The sequence below is a fragment of the Rhineura floridana genome, chromosome 7 (assembly GCF_030035675.1).
Source record: "Rhineura floridana isolate rRhiFlo1 chromosome 7, rRhiFlo1.hap2, whole genome shotgun sequence".
In the NCBI taxonomy this organism is placed as follows: Eukaryota; Metazoa; Chordata; class Lepidosauria; order Squamata; family Rhineuridae; genus Rhineura; species Rhineura floridana.
Genome location: NC_084486.1, coordinates 152,423,281 through 152,436,142, shown reverse-complemented (window position 1 = coordinate 152,436,142; position 12,862 = coordinate 152,423,281). Strand labels below are relative to the sequence as shown.

General features: G+C 47.4%; 1 long non-coding RNA gene across 1 annotated transcript; it reads left to right on the top strand.

Moving 5' to 3' along the window:
• The first annotated feature begins 9,882 nt into the window (after positions 1-9,882).
• LOC133388576 (uncharacterized) lies at positions 9,883-12,655 on the top strand. The gene is made up of 3 exons (XR_009763865.1): positions 9,883-9,944; positions 11,012-11,237; positions 11,678-12,655. It is a non-coding gene; the product is annotated as an uncharacterized LOC133388576 (long non-coding RNA).
• The last annotated feature ends 207 nt before the right edge of the window (positions 12,656-12,862 follow it).

Below are 12,862 nucleotides of genomic sequence, written 5' to 3'. Positions count from 1 at the left end.
TTCCCCGCGGGCGCGCTGATTGGAGCCGGCCCTCCGCTCACGTGGCCGCGATGCAAAGCAGGGGGCGGGCACCGCCTCCTCCGCCGCCCTATGGGGCTGGCTGGGCGGGGCCAAGCGCGAGTTGCTGCCGCCCGTCGCGGGGCCAGCAGCGTGGGAGGGCCACGCCGGCGAGGTCGGCGTCCCGGATGCGCCCCAGAGGCGTTTGCTTCGCAACCTGTCGCAGCAACCAGGCGGAAGAGGGGGCTAAAACCGAGCAAGGGTTAAAGTGTGGCGCTCCTGGGCTGGGAGCACTGAGTAAGAAGAGGGCCTCTGACCACGTGCAGAATACCTACCACCCCCGCTGCTTATCTTCCTCTCCGAAACAAGAGCCTCTTGTTTCACTGAGTAAGGAGCGGGGCGACGAGAGATGGCGGGGCTGCAATGACAGACTTCCCGGTGATCGACGACGGAATCCTTTAGCCGTGACCAGCCTTCCCCAACGTGGTGCTCTCCAGATGTTTTGTGCTGACTACGGCTAATGGGAGTTGCCGTCTAAAACATCTGGAGGGCACCACTGGGCGAACTGACTTGCTAGGGCCTCACTGTGTTTGCCCAGCTGGATGGCAGAAGTCGCCGTGCGTCCTCTGAAAAGCTGCCTCGGTCAGTTTGGAGACAGAGAAGAATCTCGATGATTCCTCTACACACATCCCACTGTAAATTGACCCAGGACGTTGCCTTATATACCGAGGCAGCCCACTAGTCCCTCCCATCCAGCTCAGGGTCATCTCTACCAGCAGCAGCCCGTGAGCCAAACGTGGCCTGCCCGGGGTTCAGATTCGGCCAGCAAGGCTGGTTTTCCCCAGACCACACACCCCTGCTCCCCACCTGACGTCATGTGTAGGGCAGGTACAGACGCGGCTGGCAATGCACCATCAGGAGCCTTAAAGTGGAGAGCCGACGCTGACCGGCAGCAGCCCTTCAGGGTTCCAGGCCGGGGGTCCTTGCGACCCCTACTTGGAGATGGCACTGGGGGCTGCGCCTGGGACCGTTTGCGTGCTGAATCCGGAGGCGGTCGTTCTTTTCTACAGGCGCTCGCCCTGAAACGCACAAGCAGCAAAGGCCTCAGTTAGTCCCGGGATAGGGACAGCTGGCCCGCAGCGCCATGAATGAGCCTTTCACTTTTCCCCAAAAAGATTGGCTGCTCCCGTTCCTTCTCCGCACTTCTCGATGTCAAAAAACAATGCCACGCGTTGCTTTTGAGCCTTTTGGAAGCACGCCTTGCCCCCTTGCCCCTGGAACCGGGGAAGAGGAAGCGCACCTTGCAGCATAACTATGGCTGACATGAGAAACGGGGGGGGGGGGGACGTCACTAACTTTTTCTAACCTGGGGGGGGCGCTGTACTTGGAAATAAGTTGTTGGGGGGGATAGAAAGAAATGTGAAGTAAGGAGTTTCGCAAGCTATTGTGTCACGTGATTGCTTTAGAACCTGACCAGCAAGGCTCATGCTTTACTTTTATCATGTAGGAGAACAAATATATTTGTTAAAAGAGTGGTCTCTTGCCTCCCTTTCCAAACAGAAAGAAAGAAACCAACAAAAAGCTTTAAAAAAAACCCACCCCAATATAACACAAAGTATTTAAAACAAAATCAGCATAATGCTGTGACTTCTTCTTGTTGTTGTTGTTGTTCTTAAGCGCCTTCAAGTCGATTTCGAGTTATGGCGACCCTCTGAATCAGCGACCTCCAAGAGCATCTATGATGGACCACCCTGTTCAGATCTTGTAAGTTCAGGTCTGTGGCTTCCTTTATGGAATCAACCCATCTCTTGTTTGGCCTTCCTCTTTTTCTACTCCCTGCTGTTTTTCCCAGCATTATCGTCTTTTCTAATGAATCATGTCTTCTCATTATGTGTCCAAAGTATGATAAACCTCAGTTACATCCTTTTAGCTTCTAGTGACAGTTCTGGTTTAATTTGTTTGTTTGTTGCACTTGTATACTGCCCCATAGCCGAAGCTCTCTGGGCGGTTTACAGCAATTTGTTTAATTTGTTCTAACATCCAATTGTTGTAAACTGCCCAGAGTGCTTCGGCTATGGGGCAGTATATAAATGCAATTAATAATAACAATAACAATATTTTTTTTCTTTTTCGCAGTCCATGGTATGCGCAAAGCTCTCCTCCAACACCACATTTCAAATGAGTTGATTTTTCTCTACCCACTTTTTTCACTGTCCAACTTTCACATCCATACACAGAGATCGGGAATACCATGGTCTGAATGATCCTGACTTTGGTGTTCAGTGATACATCTTTGCATTTGAGGACCTTTTCTAGTTCTCTCATAGCTGCCCTTCCCAGTCCTAGCCTTCTTCTCATTTCTTGACTATTGTCTCCATTTTGGTTAATGGCTGTGCCGAGGTATCAATTATCCTTGACAAGTTCAATGTCCTCATTGTCAACTTTAAAGTTACATAAATCTTCTGTTGTCATTACTTTAGTCTTCTTGATGTTCAGCTGTAGTCCTGCTTTTGTGCTTTCCTCTTTAACTTTCATCAGCATTCGTTTCAAATCATTACTGGTTTCTGCTAGTGACTAGGGATGAAGAAAAAAATGGATTTTGTTTGCATTTTAATGAGAAACTGTCTAATTCACCATATTCAAATTGAAACACAGCCATCATTTGAAATTCAAACTTCTCTAAATTTTGCAATGCATTTCTCCAACCAACCATTTATTGGCGATCACTCGTGGCCCAGTAAGATTGTCTTCCAAGATAAGGTCTTTAACAGTGGGTCCGTAAGCGACTGTGGAGGCCAATTCTGGATCCACACAGACATAGGTTTCCAGATGGATTTGCTTGGAAGACGCCTGTGCGTGAATTTGTTTTATGTGGGGAGATCGGCGCACGACGATCAACACACAATGTTGACAGAAAAAGGCTTTGATCCAATGGCACGGATACCATGACAATTGGAAGCCTTTTATCTGCTGCAGCCTTCATCCGCCTTCACAGCCGTTGTAACATACACATTGTTATCCTCCATTGAGGACTTTCTTGGATCATTCTTCGTCTGGTTCCTCTCCCTTGACCTTACCGCCATGGGTGACCCTGCTGGGAGCACATGACTCCCGACAGCATCACTCACAGGGTTCATTGGAACACGCAAGCCCACTCACCACCACAAGGTGACGATCCAGCAAGGGGTCCAACCAACCAGTGTATGCAAAAATGCATATATTAGGGGAACATGTGCATAAAAATGCACATATTTTTGAAAATAACATACAAAAATGGATTATATTAAGGATCATTCCTTGCAAAAATGCGTATATTAGTCAAAACTGCCTACAAAGGTGTTTTTTAGGAGAAAAGCACACTGAATTGCTGATGAAGTTTCATGAGGATTTAAAAATAAATCAAATCACTGTGGAAATACTGGACTGAATTTAAGATTTAAAAAAAGAAAAAATAGAGAAGCAAAACCTACCGGTTTTGCCCATCCCTCACTGTGACCCACAAATCCCAATGCAGCAGAAAAAGAGTAGGCAGCGTGGCCTACCAATCCATCCATCAAATCCTGAAAGCCTTTTCTGTAACAGCCAGGATTTCATGATGGAGAGAAAGCTAAACAAGGAAACGCCAGACCAGCATGTACTGGATCAGAGCAAAGGGGTCCCATCTAGTCCAGCATCCTCTTCTCACAGTGGCCGGCCAGATGCCCAGCTGGGAAGCCCCCGAGCAGGACCGGAGCACTCTCTTGCCTGGGCTTCCCAGCTACTGGTACCCAGAGGCACCCTACCTCCGACGGGAAGTAAAGCCTGGATGAGTTTGTTAATCCTTTTAAAGCCATCACTGACTTATGGAAGCAAATTCCATACTTTAGCTGTACACTGTGGGAATCATAGAATAGTAGAGTTGGAGGGGGCCTATAAGGCCATCAAGTCCAACCCCCTGCTCAATGCCAGAATCCAAATCAAAGCATTCCTGATATATGACTGTCCAGCTGCCTCTTGAAGGCCTCCAGTGTCAGAAAGCCCACTACCTCTCTAGGTAATTGGTTCCATTGTCGTATGGCTCTAACAGTTAGGAAGTTTTTCCTGATGTTCAGTCGAAATCTGGCTTCATAGAATCATAGAATCGTAGAGTTGGAAGGGGCCTATAAGGCCATCAAGTCCAACCCCCTGCTCAAGGCAGGAATCCAAATCAAAGCATTCCCGACAGATGGCTGTCCAGCTGCCTCTTGAATGCCTCCAGTGTCGGAGAGCCCACTACCTCTCTAGGTCATTGGTTCCATTGTCGTATGGCTCTAACAGTTAGGAAGTTTTTCCTGATGTCCAGTTGAAATCTGGCTTCATAGAATCATAGAATCGTAGAGTTGGAAGGGGCCTATAAGGCCATCGAGTCCAACCCCCTGCTCAATGCAGGAATCCAAATCAAAGCATTCCCGACAGATGGCTGTCCAGCTGCCTCTTGAAGGCTTCCAGTGTTGGAGAGCCCACTACCTCTCTAGGTCATTGGTTCCATTGTCGTATGGCTCTAACAGTTAGGAAGTTTTTCCTGATGTTCAGTCGAAATCTGGCTTCATAGAATCATAGAATAGTAGAGTTGGAAGGGGCCTATAAGGCCATCAAGTCCAACCCCCTGCTCAAGGCAGGAATCCAAATCAAAGCATTCCCGACAGATGGCTGTCCAGCTGCCTCTTGAATGCCTCCAGTGTCGGAGAGCCCGCTATTTATTTATTTATTAAATTTATTAGTCGGCCATCTGGCTGGTTGTCCAGACACTCTGGGCGACGCACAACATAAAAACATACAGTTCACATTAGAGCCTTAAAATTCCAACAATAGCACTAAAATTAAAATCTCTAGGTAAAGAACTTTCTTTTTGACTAGCCTGAATCTTCTGGCATTTCGCTTCCTAGGATGGCCTCAGATTCTAGTACAAAACATCTCTCTATCCTCCTTCTCCAGATGCATAATTTTAAACCTCTGTCATGACTGCTGTTATCACTTTCCTAAGCTGATAAAGCCCCCAAAATTGTGTCCTTCCCTCACAGGAGAGTCACTCCATCCCGCACAAACCATTGGCCCTTTTCTATGTCTACAATATCCTTTTTGAGGTGGGACAACCAGAATTCTCCACAGCATTCCACGGGCAGTCGCACCAGAGTTACATATAATGGCATTATGTTAATGACAGATTTATTTTAAATCCCTTTCCTATTGATCCTTAGGGTGGAACTCACCTTTTTTTCCACAGCAGCCACACACTGGATCAATATATTCCGTGAGTTAATCAGCTACATTTTTGGTCAGTCCCTGCCAGTTCAGATTCCAGGAATGTAGATGTGAAATAAGGATTTATTTATTTATTGCCTTATTGTTTATATCACTTCCTCATATTGAGTCACATTTGCCATTTTAGGCTACAATCCTGAACACACATACTAGGGAGAAAAACCACTAAATACAGTGGGACTTACCTCTGAGTAAACATGCATAGGATTGGAGGCATTCAAGAGGCAGCTGGACCTGTCGGGGGTATGCTGTAAGTTGGATTCCTGCATTGAGCAGGGGGTTGGACTTAATGACCTTATAGGCCCCTTCCAACTCTACGATTCTATGATTCTCTTCTGTAATTCTTTGATTGTGCTGTCATGCCCATTCACCCAACTCGGAGAGATGCTTTTGGAGTTCGTCACACTCTCTTTTCATTTTTGCTGCCCTGAATAATTTAGCGTCATCAGCAAACTTCTCCAGCACTGCTCAGTCCAAACTCCATTTCATTTATGAACAAGTTTAAAAGCACCAGCCCTGCCACAGATCTTTGGCAGACTCCACTGTTTACATCATTGCAAGAATTATCCCTTTATTCCTGTTTGTCTACTTCCTAGGGAGCTGCCTTATACCAGATCGGTCCATCTAGCTCAGTATTATGGACAGTGACCGTTGCTCTTCAGGATTTTTAGAGAGGAGTCTCTCCCAACCTGTCATGTTCAGGTCCAATGCCAGATCCCGCAGAAAAAGAGGGCAAGGCTGGTCAAAGATTGCTACAACTAGTGCAAAATGCGGCGGCCAGATTGCTGACAAGGACCAAGCGGTCCGAGCATATAACACCTGTTCTGGCCAGCTTGCACTGGTGGCCAATATGTTTCCGGGCTAGATTCAAAGTGTTGGTATTAACCTATAAAGCCTTATACGGTGCGGGACCACGATACCTTGCGGAACGCCTCTTCCGATATGAACCGGCCCGTGCACTACGTTCTGCTACGAAGGCCCTCCTCCGGGTTCCAACTCACAGGGAGGCCTGGAGGGTGATGACAAGATCTAGGGCCTTCTCAGTGGTGGCCCCCGAACTATGGAACAGTCTCCCTGAGGAAGTACGCCTGGCGCCGACTCTGCTCTCCTTCCGGCGCCAGGTCAAAACCTTCCTATTCTCTGAAGCATTTTAAGTTACACTGATTTACTTTTTAAAATGTTTACTGTATTGGACTGATGATTGTATTTTAGTATTATTTTGTTATTCATTGTATTTTTATACTATTTTATGTTCACCGCCCAGAGAGCTATCGCTAGTCGGGCGGTATATAAATTTAATAAATAATAATAATAAATAATAATAATCATGGATAGCCCCAAGCAAGCAACTTGCTGCAACAAAGGTTGGAAGCAGATTGAGGCTTTTTATGCCTGGAGTCTGGCTCCAGACAACCTCCAGGCTCCACCACCAACCTTTAAGGGTGACCCTCTGGCCTGAGGAGGGGCACTCCTCATCTGTTCCACAGCCTCCCTCCTGATGCACTCCATGCCCCACCAGGCAGGTGATGTGCAGTGGGAGGCATCTGGTTTTTCAGGCTCTGGGGAAGGTGCTCCTGAGGGTCTGGGCTCAGGCCCAATAGGCCCTGGTGGTCTGGGAAGTCCCTCTGGGGTTCATGCCCAAGAGCCCCGACTGCAATGGCCTCCCTGTGCTCAGCAGTCAGCTTTGAGCCCGACCCAGCTCCCCATCTGGTACCCTCGCAGCCTCTAGCTCCACGTCCAGATCACTGCTAGATTTCGGGGTCATGACACAACCCTACCTGGAGATGTCTGGAATTGAACCTGGGATGTTTGGGGTTCCTTTTGGAAGTCTAAACAATGCCTATCAGGTAACCCCTATCAACATGCTTGTTGACAATCTCAAAGAATTCTAAAAGGTTAGTGTAACAAGATTTTTCCCTCCCTCGGCAGCAGAGCATCTGCCATGCGGGCGAAAGGCCCCAGGTTCAATCCCCCACATTTCCAGACAGGGCTGGGAGAGATTCCCTGCCAGTCCATGTAGACAATACTGAGCTAGATGGACCAATGATCTGACGCGGTAGGAGGCCACTTCCTCTGTTCCTAGGACCAACCTTTGCAGGAGAAGGTGCCATTGCCCAAAGATCTCTGCTTTTCGTACCCATCCTGTGAAATGCCTTGCCCAAGACCTTACCTGGACTGGAAGAGACTCTGGTGTTCGTTAGCTCTTCCGCAGCAAGTCCCGTCAGAACAGGATACCATCTAGAGCAGGGCTGGGAAGCCTGTGGCCCTCTAGATGTTTGTTGAACTACCACCCCCATAAGCCCCAGCAAGCATGGCTAATGGCCAGCTGTGAGGGGAGGGGTAGTTCAGCAATATCTGGAGGGCCAACGGCTCCCTGCCCCCTGATCTAGACAGGAAAGGCTGTAACGGGCTTCCTGTCTGTGCAGCAACGTCCTGGCTCTGGTGTGCTGTGTCTCCTGGCTCCCTACCTCAGCTCCTGGCTCTGACAGCTGCTGATAGTTGAGCCTTGACACAGTCTCATTAGGCAGTGTTGTATGTAAGTAGGATGCCAGCACACCCCCACACTGCATCATGCCATCTTTTGGCAAATATTTCTTTTCACGTGCCCAGTTCCGGGTTGACTCGCTATCTCTGCAGCTCCAGAATCGACCCTGCAGATATCCCTTCAAGGCTCAGGTACTTAAACTTACTCTTGCATCAGGGCTGGCTCCTTCCCCCCCCCCATCTCTTTCCCCATTGAGAAACTCCCTCTCATTTCAATCATATGGAGCAGACAGCTGAAAAAGGGGAAATAGCCAGTTACTTGCTCGCTTTCTAATTTCAGCTCTCCTGTTGAAACAAATGCGAAGATGAAAACACACCCGAGGCCCAGATTATTAAAAGCAAACAGAACAGAACAGGGAGGAAATATTGCAGCCTCATAACTTCCAGGTCCTGATGTTCAAATAATGGAGGAACGCACAGAGATTTGTCATGCACTTCTGATGAGTCATGCTTACATGGTCAAGCAGTGTACATTTCCATGATATCTGCACTCTTGCAATGTTTTAGCGTTTTTGCAATCAGTCTGTGCTCTCCTGTGCCAGCTGTCTGCATGGGAAAGACCCATGGCTCAGTTGCCAGAGTAGCTGCTTTGCATGTAGAAGGTCCCAGGCTCAGTCCCTGAAATCTCCAAGTAAGTCTGGGGAAGACTCCCTATCCAAAACCCTTGGAGAGCTGCTGCAATTCAGTAGACACAATATTGCACTAGATGGCCTGATGATCTGACTCAGGATCCAGTAGGATCCTGTGTTCCTATGCAGAAGTGAAATCCCCTTCAACTGTGAGTCAAACATATATGTGTGGCGGGTAGGTGGGGCGGGGGGGGGAGCAAAGCTTTAAACTGCAGAGTTGTCTGCAGCATTACCTTCCGGTCAGAGAAGCCAATACTTAGCTCAAAGGATCAGTCATCTGATTTGGTGATATATAAGGCAGCCTCCTAAACTGAAGTGAGCAACTAGCAATATTTAAAAGACAGCAGCACAAATGGAAGTGGGTAAACTAAAAATGCAGTCAGGCAGATGGATTTTCCATAGGAATTAGCTGCTCAGGAATGACTAATTTGGAAACAGAATCGTTTGCAGAATGAAAATACCAACAACAGTGAATACTCTGCCATGGACTTGAGCCAGATCCACTGAATTGCTTTTTTCATGGTACGGCTGACACAACATTTTCATACAACCCAGGAGGGTCCAGAGCTTGAAGGTGCCAGCCCCCCCCCCTCCATTTTGATAAGCTGTACTTTTTTATGAGGAATAGTTCTAAAAACATTTGGTGACAAACATTTGGCCTCCTCACCCCCAACTGAAGCACCACATACACAAACAAGCCATTTACAGTGAAAGTTGCTGTCCGCTCTGAAACTCTGAAAAACTTGTTCTTGGGGAGATGGATGTTATAGAAGACGGTTGGGTTTCACTCCAATGCAAATACAATAGCGCCCTCTGCTGTTCAAAGCATGGTTTCTTCCCCTCCATTATTATTAGATCTCTACTCTAGAGCTAAGGTTTTTATCATTGTTTTATATATCGTAGCTGAATCATGGCCTTCTTCCAAGCAGCTTGGAGCAGTGTACATGGGATTATCCCATTTTATCTTCACAGCAGCCTTATGAGGTAGAGTAGTCTGAGAGAAAGAGAGTGATTGCCTCAGGATGATCCAGTAGGCATCATGACTCAGTGAGGATTTGAATGCAGGACTCGTTGGTCCATATCCACCAGCATTCAGCCCACCACATCATACTAGATGTCAGCTCTACACTGCATCAGCAGTGTCGGGGGGGGCTGGAAATTCCTGGGTCTTTGGCAGGGAAGGAAAGTCCTTAGCCAGCAGTCGGGTTGTAAATCTGCCAGGCCTATCCAAAGCGTACTTGCCGAGTCAGAAGTCCAGAAGCAAGGTCAGTGGAGGTCCGGGATCAATTGCCAAGGAGGTCAGTCAAAGAGATGCTGCAGGGAAACTAAATCTACACAAAGCCACGCCTGACGTTGTAGTCAGCAACAAGCTGCAGCCAAGGTGTGCCTTATAAAGAGCAGGATGGACAGCAGGTGTGAGCCCTCAGCGTTTGGACCTTAAGGAGACAGGCCTGCCTCTCTTCTGCCTGACCTTCTGCTGTCTACGTTCTGCAGGTGAGGGGGGAGTATCCTGTTCACTGTCTGTGTCTGGCTGCAGGGTCTCTGCTGTCCCTGGGGTGCTCTGCAGCTGAGATGCAGAAGGAGCTGGATTCTCAGGAGGCTCCTCCGTGTCTACTGCTGCTCCTGGGTCTGCTGCTGTTACTCCCGAGTCATCCTCATCTGAGGAGTCCTCTGACGGGGCCATGACACTAGATTAGAGAGTTTGTCTGGTGTGAGAGGTACAGTGCTGTGTTGGCCATAGACTAGGGAGATGCACGTTCAAATCCCATCTCCTCAAACAGAAGGTCCCCTGGTGGCCTTTGGCAAGTTACTATCTCTTACCAAGGCGGTTGTATCAATCTCAAATGCATATGGGTGCTGAAAGGAAGGGAAACACTCCGTACATGATCACGGGTGCTTGCTTATTTTCTTATGACTTTGTCTCCTCCAGGACTGAACTCTTTGCAAATACTCTCCAACATGCTATACCAGCAAGCTTGCTCTTTTTGTAACTCCCTCACCCCAGAAAGGCAAGTCAGAGAAGCTTCTGGAATTGGGGCTCACTTCTTCATGCATGGAATGATTAAGGGATATCTGCAGATGGGAACATGGAAATTGGGGGGGGGTGCCCTTAGTTTGTGACTGAATGCCCCTGTGCGATTTCCCTGCAGAAAAATAATTTCAGCCAATGACTGAGCGTCCTCTTGGTGTGAATTCATTTGCCTGTGTTTGTTGGTGTGTGGACAGCAAGCCCACTTCTAAAGGTCAAGATCCTGCGAGAGAGAAAGATGCAAGAGATTTGTCCTGAGATACCCTTGGTTCCATTTCAATTATGCAGGTCCATTATTTTTGGCAGTGGAGCCTTATTCCCTACTGAGGCTGCCTTGTTAGCAGAGTGTTCATGTCAGAGAAAAGGCCAAAGCGCTCCTGATTAAAAAGAGTGCCGCCTTAATGCTGACTCCCAACATGATCAATGGTGTCACGGATTAACATTTGTCACGGCAACAAACAGGAACCTCCAAACTAGAACTGAACAATCACCAAAGAGGTGTTCTGTAATTACCTTTTCTTTTCCTCCCTAGCTGAACCAGGAAAGCAGCAGTCCGTGGAGAGAGAGAGAGAGAGAGAGAGAATATATATACACACACACATGCAAGGACAGGCCGGCAAGGTTGTAAGGTCCCCGGAAATCAAGGCTGCATCACATGCTAACTACACACATGTCCATCCATACTGGCATTTTGGCATGTTGTGCTTGCGGATCACCCTTAATGGCTGCACACTGCAGTCCATCTCCAAAGAGTGTCTGTAAGTGTGTGAGTTCCTGAGTATGGACGCCTGTGAGTGTGTGGATGTCTGAGTGTCGTGTGTGTGTAAATATTTGGGTGTCTGTGAGTGTTGGGGGGGAAATGTCTAAAAATATTTTTAAGTAAATCCTCCCATTTTGGAATTTTCTCCCCAAAACGTTGAATTAATATCTCCTAATTCTTAGAAGCATCATACTGTAGCCTTTTGAGAGTTTGGTTCAGCTTGCTCTAGATCATAAGGTTGTTTCTGTCCTACAGTGTGATTGTGTTGTGTGATTTTGGATTACCTTAACTGTGTTTTGTATGGCTTGTTTAAATTATGTGATAAGTTGTTGATTATGTTGGAAAACACTTTGTGATCACATTGTGGTGAGAAGTGGTTCGTAAATACTGGCAATGGAAGAAATATAAATATGTTAACAATACCCTTTAATGTTGCAGGGGAAATTCTGGAGGTTTCCAGTGTGGTCACTTTGAACCAGGAAAAAGTGGTCAGTGGAGTTGTGCTTGTTTGCTAGCAGCACCAACGCTATTTTTTTTTTTAAAAAAACCTTATAGCTCAGAAGGAGTAAGAATGTGTCACCCCAAAGCGCCAGCTAACATTGATATATTTCCCACCCATTTCTGGAAAACCCTTTCAACGTTTGTATTAAAAGGATGAAGGGGAACACATCGTGTCACTGAAACAACCAAATATTTTCCCTCTGTCCCCACCCTTCTGCCCCTGCTCTCTTGCCTCTCTTTCCCTATGTCAGATTTTAGATGTTTAAGCATTATGAGGCAAGGGCCCTGATCCCTTGAACTCATTAAAGAGCCGTAAACATGGATGACACTATAGATGTAAAAAAAAGTATTATTTATTTATTATTACCTTTATACCCTGCCTTTCCTCTGGGGAGCTCGAGGTGACAAAATACATGGTTCTCCCACTCCCCATTTTATATCCTTGCATCAACCCTGTGAGGTAGGTTAGGCTGAGACTCAGTGCCTGCCTCAAGGCCCCTCAGTGAGCTCTGGGGCTGAACGGGGATTTTGAACCCTGATCCTAATCCAACACTCTAACCAATAAATAAAAGAGTATGTTGTTACGGGATTGAGGTCTGAGACAGATGTTTCTGTGAATCCACTTTCCAACCTCTGCTGTGGGATCTGCAAGGGAAGAAACCCACTCCCCTGGTCAAAGCAGTTTGCTTTGTTAAGCTAGTCTGTGAGCTAATGGATGTGTCAAGTGGCCACCGTGAGCATATGTAAGAGGAGAGCACAGAGAGATCCTGTTGCTGTTTCCACTCTTCCTGAAGAGAGGTCCTCCCCACCTCCATCCTGGTCCTGGATCCAGGGAGAGGCTTGTGTTTTTAGTCTAGTCGGGAGAAGCTGGGAACTAGGGGACACACAGAGAGGCCTCCTCTCTGCACCATGGCTTTGAGGGGGCTCCCTACAAGCCTGATGGCAAAGCAAGAGCTGTTGGGCTGTTAATGCTGACAACCCTGCCATATTACACCCAGGCTGTATATATGTATAAATAAAAACCATATATCCTATAAGACACCACAGTCTCCACTGACCTTCTTTCCAAGGAAACCAAACCCCAGGTAAGCAGAGGAACCCTTGGAAGTTATGCACTGCTTG